Genomic DNA, 13992 nt, shown 5'->3' with positions numbered 1-13992 from the left:
GCTCACTCTCTCTCTCTCTCTCTCACACACACACCACTGCTCTCTCACCCGCATGTGTTATTAACAGATTGTGTTTGAGTTTATGGTGAATCTGTGTCGCTCACCTTCATCTCCCGGGAGCCGCTGAAATTGCCATTTTAAATGCTTTATGTTAATGTAATGTAGTTTTCAGTTTTTTGTTTACTTCAACTTAAGACATTTTCTGCTGCGCTCACAAAAATTAAGAGATTTAAAGATGATTGATGGACACCATTGCAGGTGTAGCCATGTTTTTCCAATAAAAAATAATGTTGGAATGGAAGCGATGCATTGGGTGTTTTTTTTTAAATGCTAGATACAGGGCAGAACGGCGAGTAGAGGTAAGAAAAGCATTATATATTTAATTATCGTGATACATATCGATATCGAGATATTCATTCATGTTATCGAATATCGCATATTTTTCTGATATCGTGCAGCCCTATTGCAGCAGCATAGCGTCCTGGAAGCCACGGCCTTGTCGTAGCGCAGACAACACATCGGGCAGTCAGTCAGCTCTTCCCCTGCCCCACCAGCCAGGTAACACATGAATCGAGTGAAAATGTATTGTTTGCCCTCTAAGCCCAAGCTGTAATTATTTTGTCGTGAAGTAGCCCGTCGCATACAGAAACAACTGCACATAAGTATTATATTTTTTGCTAGACCATTTTCAGATTTAGGAAAACAAAAATTTCTTTTTCTATTTTGTTCAACTAGAGATTCCTGGCAAAGTCAAAAAGCCTTGATGTAATAAATTAACATTAAGTGGTTGTTTTACACCTTTAAAAACTAAAACGGGTCAGTGGCGACCTGAACACAAGAGGACGGTTAAATCTCAGACTTAAGGTGTTCCACATGCACAAAAAAGTGCCCTTTTTTCCCCCCAGAGCACTTGCCCCCCAAAATGTCTGTGCACGCCACTGCTAATATATGTAATTTGAGTTACTAAAATCTAATCTAAGCCGTCTCATTATTTCCATACAAACTCACCGGCCACTTTAATCGGAACTTGTTTTTGATTCTAAGATTCCTGTTCTTGGCTAGCAGGAATGGAACCCAATGTGGTCTTCTGCTGTTGCATGCCGAGATGCTTTTCTGCTCACCACGATTGTAAAGAGTGGCTGTGAGTTACTAAATCCTTCCTGGCAAAAAAGCTCGACCCAATCTGTCCATTTTCCTCTGACCTCTCTTATCAACAAGACGTTTCGACCTACAGACCTGTCGCTCACTCAACTCAATGTTTTTTGTTTTTTTGCACCATTCTGTGTCAAGACTGTTGTGTGTGAAACCCCAGGAGATCAGCGGTTTCTGAAATACTCAAGTCCATCTGGCTCAAACCAACACCCATGCCACAGTGAAAGAAAGTCACACTTTGAGATCACAATTTTTCCCATTCGGATGTTTGAACATTGTGAACATTAACTGAAGCTCTTGATTTGTATCTGCATGATTGTATGCATTGTGCTGCTGTCAAGGGATCGTGCTGGTTAAATAATGGTATGGGTGTATTATTTTTTTTTTTAATTAGTGGGGACCAAAAGTGGGAGTCTATTTTCAATTCAAGTTATTAAAGGGTTGTCTTAATGGACACAAATCATCTATTTGAGTTAACTTAAAAAAAAAAAAACCAACCTATATTAAATTGAAATCTGTGAATCTCTTGTTCAGAAAAACATTTCATTTTAATTTTCTCCTCCAAGCAGATGTTTTATTGAAGTTATCAGAATGTAACCAAATCTTATAAGTTGTTCTTGTATTTAAAGGCTTGTATGTGTTCAGGATTGATTTTCTTTGATAAATATAATGAGAAAATTTGTATTTGTTGATGAAAGAAGACGACGACGAAGGAAGAATAAAACAATTCTTGATAGTAGACTTTTGTTCTATACAGTAGTCTGCTGAACCCCGAGAGTGTCTCCTCACTGTCCTCTAATGGCGAAGACTTGGTAAATCTGATGGATATCACATATTTCTTGTCACTTTTTCCTACTTGTCGGAAACAGGCCAAGAAATTCTTCAGAATGTGTGTGAATCACCAACATTGTGAAACTTCTTGTTCAAATGGCATTTAATTCTCGATGTGAAAAGATGTTTGGATGTTTTCTCCAACCTTCGCTTACTACGTCTTGAGTGATGAAGCTATTCTTACACAGGAGATGGTCCGTTCCTGGAGCTGGATATTAGCCCCTTTTTGAGGTGCATTCCCAAAAGGCTGTGAGTTTAAGTGTGTGTGTGTGTGTGTGTGTGTGTGTGTGTGTGTGTGTGTGTGTGTGTGTGTGTGTCCTGGCCACAGGGGGTCTGACTGAGGTCATGTTTGTAATGTGGCTCCTGTCTGCTGGAGGTCAGGCTGGAGAGAGATGATCTGAAAGGACAGAGCCGGTAGTCTGTAATGCCACTCTCTGACCCAAGCCTACTGTCTGTGCCTGAGGGTCTAAAAGTCTGCGTACACGACCAAGATGTGTAAAAAATATCACTGGTGCAGCGAGTAGTGGTTTCACCTCGCAGGTTCAGGGCCCTGGTTTGATCTTGAGCTCAGGTTATTGTTCGTGTGGGTTTCCTCGAATCTCCCAGGTGAACTGGCTACTTGAAATTGCCCTGAAGTGTAAATGATTCCCATTGAGTACTCGAAAAATGTGTTCTTGTTCTACATATCTGTGAAGATACTCATAGTACTGATGACAAAGCATGGAGAACTGTCAGAATTATGTCAAAATAAATGTTTGTTAAGAGAAGGCAATACCAAACAGTGTTTTATGTGTTCTCATTTTAATTAATTGTATGGTGTGAACAATTTAAGAACAAAAAGGAATATGTACAGGACAGTCAGATACTGTATTGACCTAATACTTCAGCTATTGTAATACAACCCCAAAACAGAAAAAGCTGGGATGCTATGGAAAATGCAGATAAAAAAAAGAAAATAGTGATTTTGTAAATTTACTTTGACTTGTATTTCATTGCAGACAGTATGAACCCAAGATATTTCATGGTTTGCTGGTTAACTTCAATTCATTTCTTAATACACATCAAATCAAATCAAATCAAGTTTATTTGTATAGCGCTTTTAACAATAAACATTGTCGCAAAGCAGCTTTACAGAATTTGAACGACTTAAAACATGAGCTAATTTTATCCCTAATCTATCCCCAATGAGCAAGCCTGTGGCGACGGTGGCAAGGAAAAACTCCCTCAGACGACATGAGGAAGAAACCTCGAGAGGAACCAGACTCAAAAGGGAACCCATCCTCATTTGGGCAACAACAGACAGCCTGACTATAATATTAACAGTTTTAACAGGTATAACCCTCAACTGTCCTCATGGGGCCGTCCTTCACAGGAGCGGTGCGATAAAACTCCGACCAGACACAGGGCACCAGGATGGATCAAGCAGGTCCAAGGGGCAGAAGAGGCCAGCATCTCAATCCCAGGATCAACATGTAACTCAGAGGGACAGATTGGGGGGGGAAGAGAGAGAGAAAGAAAACACAGGTTGTTAGGTATGCCTTAAAAATGACAAGTATTAAATCTGTGTGGTAGGCTCGCAGAGACGAGAGTCTTTACATTAGGCATAACACACAACAATGGCATGTTAATATGGTAAAAAATATCATGACCTGCTCTGGCTGGATGCTTGATTGGGTGATGGGAGCACACTCCTCAGCAATGATGAGATGCAGATGGGACCCTTAGGGCTGGCCAAGACAATTCAGTTACATTTCACCGGGTCTGGGACATGTGACAGAATGTCAGAATGTACACATCCCTTCCTGTGTTTCAGTCCTGCAACATGTTCCGATAAAATTTGGGACTGGGGCAATTTAGGGCTAGTAACGAGGTAAAACTATTAAATAATGATGTGATTTGAAACAGGTGATGTCAACAGGTGATTGTAATCATGATTTGGAACAAAATCAGTATCCAGGAAAGGCCTAGTCTTTGAGGAGTGAAGATGGGCCGAGGATCTCCAGTTTGTCAACAAATGCATGAAAAATGTTTTTGAAATGTTTCAAAACAATGTTCCTCAAAGAAAGATATGAAGGGATTTGGATATTTCACCCTCTACAATGCATAAGATCAGTAAACGATTCAAGGAATCTGGAAGAATTTCAGTGAATAAAGGGCAAGGGCTCAAGCCTAAGTTGAACACCTGTGATCTCCGATCCCTCAGACGGCACTGCATCAAGAACTGTCATTCATCTATAGCTGATATAACCACATGGGCTCGGGATTACTTTGGCAAACCTTTAAGTTACAATACAGAGTTACGTCCACAAATTCTAGTTAAAACTTTACTGTGCAAAAAGGAAGCCTTATATTAACTGTGTCCAGAAGTGCTGCTGACTTCTCTGGGCTCAGGGGTATCTGGGATGGACCATCACACAGTGGAAATGTTTATTGTGGTCAGATGAATCAGTATTCCAGGTATTTTTTTTTGGAAGAAATGGACGCCATGTGCTCTGGACCAAAGACAAAAAGGGCCATCCAGACTGTTACCAGGAACAAGTCCAAAAGTCAGGGTGTGTCATGGTATGGGTTTGTGTCAGTGCCCTTAGCAAAGGTACCTTACACTTCTGTGATGGAGCATTAATGCAGAAAAGTACACTGAGATTTTGGAGCAACATATGCTGCTTTCAAGACGCCGTCTTTTCCAGGGAGATTTCAACAAGACAATGCGGAACTACGTTCTGCTCACATTACAAAAGCATGACTGTGGAAGAAGAGGGTGTGTTCACTCTGTCCCCAATAGAGAACGTGGTGAATTTTGAAATGAAAAATTTGACAATGACGACCCCAGACTGTTACACACCTTCAGACCTGTTTGCAGAAAGAATGGAACAAAATAACACCTGAAACACTTCATCACTTGGTGTCTTCATTCCCTAAACATCTTTTAAGTGTTGCGAGAAGGAATGGTGACATTATAAAGTGGTAAATGCTTTACTGTCCAAAACTTTTTTTTGAACTGTGTCTCATCTCATCTCATTATCTCTAGCCGCTTTATCCTGTTCTACAGGGTCGCAGGCAAGCTGGAGCCTATCCCAGCTGACTACGGGCGAAAGGCGGGGTACACCCTGGACAAGTCGCCAGGTCATCACAGGGCTGACACATAGACACAGACAACCATTCACACTCACATTCACACCTACAGTCAATTTAGAGCCACCAGTTAACCTAACCTGTATGTCTTTGGACTGTGGGGGAAACCGGAGCACCCGGAGGAAACCCACGCGGACACGGGGAGAACATGCAAACTCCGCACAGAAAGGCCCTCGCCGGCCACGGGGCTCGAACCCAGGACCTTCTTGCTGTGAGGCGACAGCGCTAACCACTACACCACCGTGCCACCCTGAAATGTGTTTATTTTGGAAAAAAAAATCATGAGGTAAACCATCAATAATAATGTGGTGCTGTATTGTTTTGAGTGGAATACAGGTCAAAGATTATTTACAAATCATTGTTTTCAGTTTCAATTTCAACATACCGTCCCAAATTTTTCCGATTTGTGATTACATGTATAGAGACAGGGGCGGCACGGTGGTGTAGTGGTTAGCGCTGTTGCCTCACAGCAAGAAGGTCCGGGTTCGAGCCCCGTGGCCGGCGAGGGCCTTTCTGTGTGGAGTTTGCATGTTCTCCCCATGTCCGCGTGGGTTTCCTCCGGGTGCTCTGGTTTCCCCCACAGTCCAAAGACATGCAGGTTAGGTTAACTGGTGACTCTAAATTGACCGTCGGTGTGAATGTGAGTGTGAATGGTTGTCTGTGTCTATGTGTCAGCCCTGTGATGACCTGGCGACTTGTCCAGGGTGTACCCTGCCTTTCGCCCGTAGTCAGCTGGGACAGGCTCCAGCTTGCCCGCGACCCTGTAGAACAGGATAAAGCGGCTAGAGATAATGAGATGAGATGAATGAGACAATTTTGAAGCTTGAATATCATTTCCCTGAATAATTTCCTATCATCTTTCTTCTCCATATTCAGACCAAGTCTGTTTTATATGCTGTATATCACATCCAGAAATAATTTGATTTCTATGCAGTTCAGTGCAATAGGGGTTTTGTTGCTATACCGACCGACTCATTGTACTAACGTCTCTAACAGGAGCTTAGCTTGGGAGTATTTTTAGATCCTGACCTATTTGTACTAGCACGAGGATATGTTTCTGATGACTACAAAGCAAGTCTTGTGTAATTTGCACTGGATAAGGGCGTCTGCCAAATGCTGTAAAAGTAAACGTACAGTATAAATGAGTGCTTTATGTTATTCTACCATGAATAGCAGTAAACTGTGTTTCTTGTGAATCGTAGTACAGCCTGGGAAACGCCATTTTGATTTTCAGCCTGAAACATTCAGCTCTGAACCAGTCGCTTGTTTGGATTCAATAGAGCTGCTACAGAGGGACTGTTTATCTCAGGCGAGCTCACCAGAGATACGAGCGCACTCAGAGACAACAGAGCATGAGTCAGCACTGAGCTCCCTCACAGGACGGAACACAATACGCCCAGTGTGTGTTACTGCCGTCATCCTTAAAACCAGGGCAACTCAAGTTTTACTTGAGAAACTACAACTGATACTACTAAATAAATAAATAAATATTCATCCGTTATCTGTACCGCTTATCCGTCAGGGTCGCAAGGGGAAGCTGGAGCCAATCCAAGCTGACTTCAGGTGGGATTGGCTCCAATCTATCACAGGGTTCACACAAATGGAACAACCATTTGCACTTTTTGGCAATTTAGAGTAGACAGTTGACCTATACCATGTCTTTGAACTATGGGAGGAAACTGGAGCACCCAGACGAAACCAACACAGAAAGGCTCCAGTCAGCCACAAGGTTCAAACTCAGAACCTTCTTGCTGTGAGGCAACAGTGCTAACCTGTGCACCACTCATAATAATAATTGTATTCGTAATAATCTTCTTCTTTTTCCAGCTTGCCCCACTTATGCGGACTTGTCCCCACTAGACGGCAGGTGTGAATGTGGACCGGCAATTTGCCACTGACACAATATGCAGATACTGCAGTTTGCTTTTGCACAGCAGTACCGGTATGTGTGTGGGTTCGCTGCCATGTCCTTCCATCCATCCATCCATCCATCCATCCATCCATCCATCCATCCATTATCTGTAGCCACTTATCCTGTACAGGGTCGCAGGCAAGCTGGAGCCTATCCCAGCTGACTATGGGCGAGAGGCAGGGTACACCCTGGACAAGTCACCAGGTCATCGCAGAGTTAACACATAAAGACAAACAACCATTCACACTCACATTGACACCTACGGTCAATTTAGAGCCACCAGTTAGCCTAACCTGCATGTCTTTGGACTGTGGAGGAAACCGGAGCACCTGGAGGAAACCCACACAGACACGGGGAGAACATGCAAACTCCACATAGAAAGGCCCTTGTTGGCTGCTGGGCTCGAACCCAGGACCTTTTTGCTGTGAGGTGACAGTGCTAACCACTACACCACCATGCTGTCCTTCTGCCATGTCCTTGGCATGTCATATTAATTGGAGCATAGTTTTACACCAGATCCCCTTCCTGCCACAACCCTCCCATTTTCCGGGCTTGGGACCAGCATCAAACAGTGGCTGGGTTCCCAGACAACCAACCATTCAAACACACAGGCAATTTAGAGGAGCCAGTTAACCGAACTGCATGTCTTTGGACTGTGGAGGAAACCCACACGGACATGGGGAGAACATGCAAATGGCACACAAAAAGGCCCTCGTCGGCCACAAGTCAGACTCGAGTCCGAGTCCTAGACTCGAGTATTACAAACCTGGTGTGAAGAATATCTAATTAAGTTTTGGTAGCCTTTAGGGTGTTCAACACATTTTTCTCTTTCCTGGTGAACAAAGAAATGGTTCTGTGCATGTGCAGCAGAAAACTTTCTCAATGGATATTCGTATCAGCTCTGATAAGTATGCACAGCACTAAGTATGCACTGGCTTGTACAAACCCATTGGCTAGGTATTTTTACATAATCTGCATGTCTTTGAATACAGGGAGCTCTGCATGACCGTGGAGAGAACATGTTAAACTCTACTCACAATTGAAACAGGAACCTTGGGGCTATGAGGTGGTGACGCTACTCGCTCCACCATTGTACACCAGATTTCTCTCACCGATTCAGAAACATCAGAGCATTGCTTTGTTTAGTCTCTCGAAGCTAAATCGTACGGTCCGCTCATGTGATAGGAAATGGACCACAGGGTTATTTTAAATTTTGTTCAATTTGTCTTTAATTCTGAACCTTTATTATAAATCTATATATTGAATTATTAACAGGTTGTAATATCATTAAGGCATATTTTCTTTATCCAGGCTTTCATCATACGACATTAACACAAAAGCATGAGTAACAAGTTCACTCTGAGATCAGAAACTTAAAAGGGATGTGTTCAATGAGGTTTGTGTAACAGTAATAATGTGGCCATCCAGAGCCTGAGATAGGCCATGGGTTCATACAGTGGATATAAAAAAAGTGTACACACTCCGTTAAAATGATCGGTTTTTCTGATGTAAAAAAAAAAAAACGAGACCATGATAAATAATTTCAAAACTTTTCCCACCTTTAATGTGACCTATAACCTGTACAATTCAACTGAAAAACAAACAAATCTGTTAGGGGGGAAAACATAAATAAAAAGCGTACAATAAGCTGGTTGCGTAAGTGTGCACACCCTTAAACTAATACTTTGTTGAAGCACCTTTTGATTTAATTACAGCATTCAGTCTTTTTGGGTTCACACCTGCCATCAACTAAAATGACTCTGATTAACCCCAAATAAAGTTCAGACATTTACTCAGTTGCATCCTCCAGCAAAAGCCAGGGTTCACAGAGAGCTTACAAAGCATCAAAGGGATCTCATTGTTGAAAGGTATCAGTCAGGAGAAGGGTCCAAAAACATTTCCACAGCATTAGATATACCATGGAGCACAGTGAAGACAGTCATCAAGAAGTGGAGAAAACATGAGACAACAGTGACATTATCGAGAACTGGATGTCCCTCCAAAATTGATGAAAAGAAGAGATGAAAACTGGTCAGGGAGGCTGCCAAGAGGCCGACAGCAACACTGAAGGAGCTGCAGGAATTTCTGGCAAGTACTGGTTGTGTACTACATGTGGCAACAATCTCCCATATTCTCCATATGTCTGGACTATAGGGTAGGGTTGCAAGACGGAAGCCTTTTCTTACAAGGAAAAACATCCAGGCCCGGCTAAATTTTGCAAAAAAAAAATTACATCAACTCTCCCAAAAGCATGTGGGAAAGTGTGTTATGGTCTGATGAAACCAAGGTTGAACTTTTTGGCCACAAGTCCAAAAGGTATGTTTGGTGCAAAAGCAACACTGCACATCACCAAAAGAACCCCATACCCACAGTGAAGCATGGTGGTGGCAGCATCATGTTTTGGGGTTGTTTTTCTTCAGCTGGAACAGGGGCTTTAGTCCAGATGGAGGGAATTATGAACAGTTTTAAATACCAGTCAATTTTGGCCCTAAACCTTCAGGTGTCTGCTAGAAAGCTGAAGATGAAGAGGAATTTCATCTTTCAGCACGACAATGACCCCAAGAAGTTTTGGAACGGCCCAGCCAGAGCCCAGACCTAAATCCAATTGAAAATCTGTGGAGCGACCTGAAGAGGGCTGTGCACAAGAGATGCCCTCACAGTCTGACAGATTTGAAGCACTTTCACAAGGAAGAGTGGGCAAATATTGCCAAGTCTAGATGTGGCAGGCTGATAGACTCCGACCCTAAAAGACTGAATGCTGTAATTAAATCAAAAGGTGCTTTAATAAAGTATTAGTTTAAGGGTGTGCACACTTATGCAACCAGCTTATTGTACATTTTTAATTTTTTATGTTTCCCCCCCCCCCCAACAGATTTGTTTGTTTTTCAATTGAATTGTACAAGTTATAATTCTCCCACATTAAAGGTGGGAGAAGTTTTGAAATTATTTATCCTGGTCTCGGTTTTTTACATCAGAAAAAATCCTATCATTTTAACGGGGTGTGTACACTTTTTTTATATCTGCAATACATGTTCACAAATAAAACCAAGCAACATGATGAAGCTTGTCAGTTGAGCCTGTAGGACAATGCAGAAAGGGGTAAAAGTTGGTGTCAGGCAGCCTGATAAGGACAGCACAGCCCCTCTAATCTACAGATCCACCCTCGAACAGACCTGTTGCTCCACCCAACACACCCAACATGGGTCTGGGTCACACCTTCTGTGGAGGAATGGGAAAGATTCAAATGATCGTTATCATCTGTATGACAGTTGGGTGAAAATGCAGAGAGGAAACTAGGCAGAACTACTACCATTGTATTGTTAATCATAAAGTTTCTTGTTTTCTTTAAGCAGCCATTTACAAAGAAAATCCTGGCCTTGCTGAAAGGCCTGGTCTGTGGTGGAGATATTATTTATTTTCCTGTGTATACCAGCAGAGGAAGTACAATTGCATAACATTCAGAGAGCAGAACACAAATGTTGCCAGAGATATGCAATTAGGCTCGAAGGGCTGTTTCACAATCATGGTTGTCTTTGTGAATAACACGGTCCTGTCTGTGTGTGTGTATATATATATATATATATATATATATATATATATATATATATATATATATATATATATATATATACTGGAGTTTCTTATTCCTTAGTTTAGAGGGACATACAAGCCCTACCTACAGCAGTAATGTCTTTTGAAAGTTCTCAATATATTTAGGAGTCAAATGTAGGCTCAGTTTTGACCTTGTGCTCATTTCATTTAACTCTACTTTAATTATTACGCTTAGATTGTACTGGTTAAATTCAGAATGACCTTTTTTAGCACTAGGTTTTACTTTGGGATGTATACTTATTATACTTTCATTCACAATAGAAAGATATTTAAGTGGAAGATACATTTTTGTAAACTAAGTGCCTCCGACGGGATCCTTTATCCATCAAAAATGCCCTCTGTGGAAATCACTCACCATATGATGAGGTTGTAAATGATTTTTAAGAAAATATTTGTCTCTTTTGAAGCAGACGACTCTCTTGTTGCGCAATTAAAAAAATACAACAACAGGACTTGAAACAGATTTGAGACACTTTTGCAGCGGAGCTTCACATGTGGTTGAAATGTGGGTCCGTCAAAAAGTGTCCTCTCCGGAAAACCTCAAGGATTATGGTCCCCACTTCAGCTGTTATTACAGTCACCACCGTGTACAAACATCGCTGGACAGGACTTGAAAATTTGTCCTTCACATAAATCATGTACATTTCAGCGTTTTTTCCACTTTGTATCCCTTACTCTTGTGGACTATAAGAAAGGTGGTCAGTTTTAGAAATACACTACAAGTAACATGCCCAGTACATGACCTGTAGCTCTGAAATTCTGCTCAGTTCATTTCCATCTCAAAAGGTCATTTTTGGCAGCAAAGAAACACAAAAATCCGAGATTTGATTTTTGGACTGTTGTGGAACTGAAAAGTGTACCCTAATTGTGAACCAGCCTGTAAAATAGCACGAACATCCCAACCAAACACCATTAACAAAGTTAAAAATGTAGTTGGGAAAAAATATTTGAATTCACTTTTTCTTTGCATAAAGATTTCAAAGTTGATTTCGGCAGATTTCTTGTACATGCAGCAAGAGACACTTGTAGTTACACAAAATGAAAGTAGTGTTAAAGTGTATGCAATGCTTTATTGTAATGCTTTAAAATGAATATATATCATTAATAACAACCAAAATGAATTAATAAAGCAGGGGGGAAAATAATATTAATTATTTGTTATTTTATTATCAAGCACAAAACTATCGATAAAGCGTGGCATCCGGATCCCGGAAAAAGGCAGCCTTGCCCCAGGGCTAATCTCGCTTGACGTCACACGTGGAACCCTGGTTATCTGGGTCATTTTGGTTCATCTAACTCCATGCTTGTTTACTCGCTGAAATTGGATATTGTTGTTGGAATCTTACAAAAATAACGATGGGAAAGCGTTGCGTTGTGTTTGGATGTTCAAATCCATATACAAGAGGACATTCAGTTCACAAATTTCTGAGAAATGACACTAATCTACAGTGACAGTAGGTGAGGTTTGTGCAAATGAAATGGGCAGATTTCGTGTCGGCTACTAATAATATATTTGATTCATCAAGTGTTCATCACCACCAGAACGACCACATGGGAATTATTGGGGCAAAAAAAAAAAAAGAAACCCACTGATTTAATAAGTGACATTTGATGTGACATTTAGACAGTTCGTCGATTCCCCCATTATCGCCAACTTCATATTTTCTTTCAATAACTACATTGAATAAGTGTACACTTTAAAGATTAGATCAGCTATGGTTCGAAAACACATGGTCAATCAACGTAATGATTGTTGCTTTGTACAAGGAAAAAAAAGTGTGGTTTAGGGGCATTAAATTCACTTTCAATACTGTATTCAGGTTTCTGTGAAGCTGCTTTGTGACAATGTTTACTGTTAAAAAAGCAGGAGGAGGGGTACAAAAAGATATCAAAGTCGTGATATGACTGTATTACCAGCACTAAAAAGCACAAAAGAAGAAAGACATTAAGAGCAAAGAACCTAAAACTAGAACCTGAAAATATAATTTTGATTGTTTCACACTTGAGTGATGTGTTACTGCCTTAAACTAATCCCATCTTTGAGGTGATATGATTGACGCAAGTACCAACGGGTGTGAAGGATACCATTGACTGACAAATACATGTACAGACCAGAGCCTGGAATGTTCCTGAGTGGCTAACTGTCAGCTACGAAGCAATGGGCGATGACCAAATCGCTGTATATACATGTAAACCCCTTTACAGCACCAGGGTACTCGTTTTGAGTCAGAGCTCTGGTTAGTGTATGTGTGAAATTTTGCATGTTCTCTCCATGATTATCGGTGCTCCCCTGCCCAACCTCCAGGATTTGTACATTTTATAAACCAGGAAGCGGGCAGAGAAAATCCTCACACCCTGGTCACAACCTTTTCCAACTCCTCCCCTAAAGCAGGCGCTATAGAGCACCGCAAACCAGAACCACCAGGCATAAGAGCAGCTTCTTTCCCCATGCTATCATCAACATCATAAATATATGATCTGAACCATTCTTACCATTATACTATTGTACCACTTGTACCTCCTGTATACTCCTAGCTGCACTCCCTCACTGCACTCTGACTGTTGTGTATGTTTTTAGTATATTTAACAATTATTCCACGAAATCTCGTTGTACATGAGCTGATAGCTGACGAGGCGCGTAGGTCCAAGTCGGCTATAAGCCATGTACGGCGAGATTGAGTGGAATAACTGTTTTATTCTATCCAACTTCAATGGATTTTGAGGAACAGAGCATTTTTTTCTTTTTTTGCAAATTCGATAAATAAAAACTTTATACAAAACGTCCGACAAAATAATTTCCGCTTAACAAATCGGTGAAATGACAGTAGCAATTTGTGAAAAATGCAATAATAATAATTCTTGGGCGGCATGGTGGTGTAGTGGTTAGCGCTGTTGCCTCACAGCAAGAAGGTCCGGGTTCGAGCCCTGTGGCCGGCGAGAGCCTTTCTGTGCGGAGTTTGCATGTTCTCCCCATGGGTTTCCTCCGGGTGCTCCAGTTTCCCCCACAGTCCAAAGACATGCAGGTTAGGTTAACTGGTGACTCTAAATTGACCGTAGGTGTGAATGTGAGTGTGAATGGTTGTCTGTGTCTATGTGTCAGCCCTGTGATGACCTGGCGACTTGTCCAGGGTGTACCCCGCCTTTCGCCCGTAGTCAGCTGGGATAGGCTCCAGCTTGCCTGCGTCCCTGTAGAACCACCGTCACCAGAGAGTCCAGCTTCATGCCGACCACAGAGCCGGCCCGCCTGATCAGTTTGTCCAGCCTGGATGTGTCCTTCTTGGATGTGCTGCCCCCCCCCCCCCCCCCCCCCCAGCACACCACGGTGTAAAACAGGACACTGGTGACCACGGACT

The sequence above is a fragment of the Neoarius graeffei genome, chromosome 10 (assembly GCF_027579695.1).
Source record: "Neoarius graeffei isolate fNeoGra1 chromosome 10, fNeoGra1.pri, whole genome shotgun sequence".
Lineage (NCBI taxonomy): Eukaryota > Metazoa > Chordata > Actinopteri > Siluriformes > Ariidae > Neoarius > Neoarius graeffei.
This window is presented reverse-complemented; position numbering follows the sequence as displayed.